A 6713-nucleotide genomic window follows, 5' to 3' on the forward strand; every position below is an offset into this window, starting at 1 on the left:
CCGCCATTTTTTCTCTCCCGCTTGCTATTAGCGATAACTCGAGGAGCATATCTTTTTAGTATTTTGAAGCTATACAAAAACAATAATATCAAAGCCGTGGTCAAATGCAGAAGTGCAGGTGTTGTTGTGCTTGGTGGCCGACGAAAAAAGTCAAAGCGAGCTAGATGGAGGATTGGAGGGTGGTTTGGACACGGCCACTGCTCTACTTGAATCATTTATAGAAGATGGTGAGTGTTTTCTATCTTTAAACATATTTTAAGTTACTCATCCAATCGGTTCTGAACATATTTTTAACTAACAAAAGAGGCTGACGCCATAATAGGACAACGTCGGTGCTACGATGCTAAGCTAATTTGCATGAACGCTAACTGTCCTCCGGTCTCGTTTCTCACTGTATTTTATCCAGAACATATTTCAGCGCATGACGGTTCAACTCTAAACTCCACATTAAACCCTCCAAGCCTCCCGGCTTCTGCTCCATCAGCGGAGTCTGCACCTGACAGAGCTCCATCACAGCCCAGCTGCACCTCACAGAGCAGCACAACGCTGCAGCTTCTGTGCTCGGTAAGAACAGATGCAACATGTTCCACATCACTTTATTTGTGCCGATAAGGACTTGATTTTATTTTATTTTTAAAGTAAAAAAATAAAATGTTGAATGAATACTGAATTGGGATGAAATTATGTACACATGGTCCAAGTTACAGACAACAAAATGTAAAATAAAAACAGTAATAAGATCTAAGATATGAATTAAGAAAAATATCAACTAAAAAACATCTACTAATAAAACACTAAGCACTAATAGCAGTAAACAATCAAAACAATACGTCAAACAGCAACATGAACTTGAGTTTGTGCAGCCTTATGAATATCTAACCAGGATAATCACTGTGAAAAATCACATCATGTTGCTGCTGATCAGTTTCATGTTGCTGCTGATCTGTTTCTTGTTGCTGTGTTCATTCGTGCTCGTCTGTTCACACAGACTCATGTCCGTGCTGCTGTTCGGCGTATTGTGTTTATTGTTTTTATGCTATTAGAGCTTATCATATTTTTAGTTGACGTTTTTCTTAGTTCATATCTTAGATCTTATGACTGTTTTTCTTTTACATTTTATTGTTGGATGTAACTGGGACCCTGTGTACATAATTTTGATCCACCACATGTACCACATGTGGTGCGAATGACAATAAAGAATATCTATATCTGTATAATACTTTCTGATTCATATATCCATTGTTATTATTATATTATTTTCATTATTTTTAAATCAATTTATTTTTCATTTTCTTATTTTATCAGTTTCTTATTATTAATATATCTATTATAGCTGTTAGCTGCACCTTTCTTTGTTTTATGCATTTATTCAAAAACAGTATGTAGCTTGAATTAACCACCTTTTTCTTCTTTCTAGTCTAGAGAAAGAGAAAAGAGTCCAGTAAAGAAAAGTTTTATTTCATCACTGAATGAACATGAAGAACTGAAGCGGACACAGCAGGAACAACACTTGTGTCTTCTTCTGGATGAAGCCCGTGAGACAAGGGACACACAGATACACAATAATTAGTTGGAGGCAGTAGTTTTTATTTTTGTACATTTTTCACTTCTTACTTTTCTTATTAAACAATTTTTTTCTTAAGCGGTGTCCTTGAACATTAAATTTCCTAAACAAATTTTATAATGTTAAGTTCATAAAGTGTTTGTTTAAATTCATACTGGAAGTTGAGAAAAATTTCCAATTGCATTTGATCTTTAATGGATCCTAAGAAAATATTACTAGAATCTCTAAACTGTTATTATGTTATAAATGTTTTGGTTCTAGGATGAAGTGAAACAAAAACAGTCAAAAATTCAGAAAGGACAGTTATCAGTTATCAGTTATTGTTTATCGTCCGTACAGCTGTGGCCCCTGAGAGATTCAGCTGAAAGTCCTGGTGCACCTTTTATTTGAACCTGCAGAGATTTGAACAGCTGATCTGAAGCAAACAGGCAGGTGTTCACCTGAACTGACCACTGCTGCTGTTTTTGGTGGTCTCCTCCTTCGCCGTCCGTCCGACCGTCCGTCCATCCATCCATCCATCCATCCATCCATCCATCCATCCATCCATCCATCCATCCATCCATCCATCCATCCATCCATCCATCCATCCATCCATCATCTTCTGCTTCAGGGTTGTGGGAGCAGCATCTTCACCAGGGAGGCACAGACATCAACAGCCACCTCTTCAACTCTTCTAGGACCCCATGGTGTTCACGGACCAACTGACTATTTATTAATTAATATCCTGATGCTGCTCAATAATTCAGGTAGAAAAATCTAAAAAGTTAAGTCTGGTCCTCTGGACATTCAAAAAAACAAAACAAACAATACAGTTTATAATAAATAAACAATAAATTTTTTTGTTTTTTTGTTTTGTTTTTTGAATGTCCAGAGGACCAGACTTAACTTTTTTACATTAATAAGTAATAAATTTATGTTTTTAAATTTAATGAAAGACAAATCTTTAAAATTCAAGGACAAAATTTAATCTAATTGTTTTCAAGTCTGTATCTTATTGTAAAAGCAGTTTCAAAAATTACAGCACAGTGTGATGTTTTGTAATTTTAACATGAACCTTGTGCGTATCTGTAAATAATAAAAGTGAAGATATTTTTAATACATCTTTATTGTAAAAATCTATACTAAAATGAAAAACACATGGGTTCAAAGCAGCAGGGAAGGCAGTAAGGTAGGATTATGAATCAGGTTTATAAGTTACAGTTCATGAGGTACTCCATTAGAGCATGACATCGCTTCCACAACATCGTGTGACAAAACCTTCAGGGTGTTCTTCTTCTAATACGTTTAGTGGTGGCTAGTAAGTAGCTTAAGGGAGCACTACTGACACCAGGTGGTAAGACGAGTTTGATTCTAGTCCCCGCCTACAGAGCTGGTCCAGAAGTGTAAATGGAAACACAACAGACCCGAGCCGATCTGAACCGACCCGAACTGACCTGATCTGCACTGTGACAGTGGAAAAGGGGCATTAGTTTGTCGTAGAAGCATGAAATTTGGCACACTTGTCCAATTCCCCAAGATGCACAGAAAACCCTCTGGCACCAATGTTGTACGATAAACAGGAAGGAGGCCATTTTGGAATGCCGTCCCAAATTTCACACCTTTTTGGTGGTTTACAGCCTCCGCATTTGAACAAACTCCTAGGGATTTCGCTCAAATCGGTTTCAAACTTGGCCATTTTGGTCGAAAGGCATGGGGGACGCAAAGTTATCTAAACAGCTTGTTTCGGAGCATGCTGAAGGGGCGGAGCCAGAACTCAAAGTTTGACATCTCTCCATGAAAAACGAAATGCTAATGACTCCTACACGAAAAAAAAAACTTATGTAGCTGAAATGACAATAAAACCTCTGACTCTCATGAGGTCATGCCAAGGGCATTCCCAATGTGAGACAGGAAAAGAATGTTATGAACGAGAACCAAATTATACTGCTGTTTATCTGATATTGTTCTTGTTAATCTAAGCTTTGATAGGGCCTAATTAATAATAATAATAATAATAATAATAATAATAATAATAATAATAATTATTATTATTATTATTATTATTATTATTATTATTAATTCATTAGATAAGGCCTAATTAATAATAATAATAAATAATAACAATTATTATTAATAATAATTCATTTGATAAGGCCTAATTAATAAGGCCTCATTAGGCCTCCGAAGGTCTAATGAGCGACGTAGTTTTAAAAGACAAAAGAAGATGCCTGTGTCTTCACACAAGAATAAACATGTTAAATAAACTGAAGGCATCAAGACTGTAACATCAAAATGATTAAGGTAACAGTGACAGATGACAGATTTTCTTCACGGTCATTGGGCTGTAACAAACCCAGTTCAGGTCACAGATTGAAAACAAACCAGATCTTTATGAGGAAAACAATGGAGGAATTATTTTCAATCATAATTTTTCTTTCATGTTGAGTGTTCACTTGATAAATGAGCTGTTCTTTCAGATGAATCAATATGGCTGAAGAACAGTCATTTGAAGAACAAATTCACTGAAGATTTTTCTAACTTTGGTATTCAGCCTATTCCAACGCAAAATAAACACTGAAGAAGAGACACTGAGAAATGGGCCTTTTTTGTTAAATCTATATTTTTATCCAACTTTACTTCTTCTTTCTGCTTTTCCCTTTTCAGGGGAATTGGGACTGGCACAAAACTTGTGCTCCCTAGTGACTGGTTTCAACATTGCACGTTACACACGTAAACAGGCTTTCCCCCCCATATTTACAGCTGGCTGAATGTAAATGTCTGTATAGGAATGAAACAAATTTTCTTTTTCAGTTAATAAGTCGTCTGGTTTAGGACCAAGCAGCTGAAAGTGTTTCTCATACTGGAGTCCGACTTTGGTTTTCAGATCAGGACTCGGCGGCGGGTTCAGTTCTCACTCAAACACTGCAGCAGGAGTTCTCTCTGATCAACCTGCAGATCAGAAATGTCAACGTGGAGGTGAGACCCTGACGGGTGGAGGGCAAGAGTTGTGTTCAAGTGGATGTGGAGTCCGGTCAGTCTAACACTGACCTGTTTGACTGTTTGTTCTCAGATGGACGCCATGAACCGAAGCTGCGTTGTGTCGGCTCACTTCGGCAGTCATCAAGTTCACCTGGTGGTTAAATTTCCTGCTCAGTATCCCAACAATGCAGCACCCTCCTTCCAGTTTGTTTCACCAACCACTATCCCCTCTGCTATGAGGACCAAGATCCAGAAGGTACCTGAACGCACTGCAGACACACATCGCTGTGTGACTGGTTTGTTGGTCTGAACACATGTTGAAACACTAAAAATGGATGGAAGAGTTGCTCACAATGTTCAGTTTAGTTTCAGATGCTTGACTTACATTTGTAATATATCATTACAAAATAATGATTTTCAGAGTTAGAGAGATTTAGTTGTCATACACCACATGTGGTACATTTGGTGGAATGAGATTTTGTACACAGAGTCCCAGTTACATCCAACAATAAAATGTAAAAGAAAAACTGCAATAAGATCTAAGATATGAACTAAGAAAAACCTCAACTAAATATGCACTAAGCACTAATAGCATAAAAGCAATAAAAACAATACGCTGAACAGCAGCATGAACATGAGTCTGTGTGAGCAGATGAGCACGAATGAACACATCAACATGAAACAGATCAGCAGCAACATGATGTGATTTTTTCACAGTGATTATTCTGGTTAGAGATTCACGAGTCTAACAGCCTCAGGGTAGAAGCTGTTCCTCAGTCTAGTTGTTTTACACTTAATGCTCCTCAACCTCCTTCCTGAGGGGAGCAGGGTCAAAAGTGTGTGTGTTGGGTGAGTGGGGTCCTTCATGATGCAGGTGGCCCTCTTCCTGCATCATGAGGTGTAGATGTCCGTGATGGTGGGGAGACTGACACCAACAGTCTTCTGTGCAGCCTTCACCACTCTCTGCAAAGCTTTTCTTTCTGCAGCTGTGCAGCCTCCATGCCACACGTTGATGCTCGAGCACAGGATGCTCTCCACTGCACACCTGTAGAAGGAGGTGAGGACTGAGCTTCCCAGACCAGCTCGACTCAGCCGTCTGAGGAAGTAGAGTCTCTGATGAGCTTTCTTGATCAGGCTGGAAGGGTTGTTGCCCCAGCTGAGGTTGTCATTCAGGTGCACACTCAAGTACTTGTAGCTAGAGACCACTTTCACCGCAGATCCTCCTATGTTCGGAGGGTGGGGGTGGGTTGGTAGGTAGGTTTGTTTGTTCCTTCTGAAGTCCACGACCATCTCCTTCGTCTTCTTCACATTGATGTGAAGGTTATTCTCCTTGCACCAGCTCTCCAGGTGTTCTACCTCCTGCCTGTAGCTGGACTCATCATTGTTTGTGATTCATCCCACCACTGCTGTATCATCTGCAAACTTTACAATGTAACAGCCTGGTAGGTACACAATCATACGTAAGCAGAGTGAACAGGAGAGGGCTCAGCACACATCCCTGAGGAGAGCCAGTGTTGAGGGTTATGATGGAGGAAGATAAGTTGTGGATCCTCACTGACTGTGGTCTGTTTGTTAAGAAGTCTAGTACCCAGATGGAATGGAGGGGCTTAGTCCCAGTGTGAGTAGTTTATCCATCAGTGTTTGGGGGATCATGGTATTGAAGGCAGACATGAAGTCCATAAAGAGCATACAGAAGTAGGAGTCCTTCTGCTCCAGGTGGGTGAACCAGTGTGAACCACAGAGAAGATGGCATCCTCTGTTGATCGTTTCTCGTGGTATGCGTATTTTCCTCCTATTATGAAGGTAGAAACAGTAATAAGCAACATATAAGTTATATAAAATGTAGTGAGCAGTTTGTGCAAATTAAAGACAGAATTCAGTTCAGTTAGTTTCTATAGTGCCAAGTCACAACAGAAGACATCGCAGGGCACTGAAATGTCCCGGGGCAAGACACTGAACCCCTCATTGCCTCTGATGTGTGTCCCATCGATGTATTTATGTGATCTAAAGTACTGATTATTCTTGGTAGAGATCTAGTTGAGTGATGTGTGTGTGCGCGTGTGTGTCTGTGTAATCCTGCATGAATGTGTGTGTAGTAGGGCTGTATGAATGTGTGTGTGTAGTAGAGTGCTGTATGAATGTGGGTGTGTGTGTGTGGAAGCGTGATGTATGAATGTGTGTGTGTGTGTGT

General features: G+C 39.4%; 1 protein-coding gene across 1 annotated transcript in view; it reads right to left on the reverse strand.

The window, feature by feature from the left end:
- wdr59 (WD repeat domain 59) overlaps positions 1 to 6713 on the reverse strand; it is a 168670-nt gene that overhangs the window by 24809 nt on the left and 137148 nt on the right. The window lies entirely within an intron of this gene.

The sequence above is a fragment of the Nematolebias whitei genome, chromosome 2 (assembly GCF_014905685.2).
Source record: "Nematolebias whitei isolate Nwh7 chromosome 2, NemWhi1, whole genome shotgun sequence".
Lineage (NCBI taxonomy): Eukaryota > Metazoa > Chordata > Actinopteri > Cyprinodontiformes > Rivulidae > Nematolebias > Nematolebias whitei.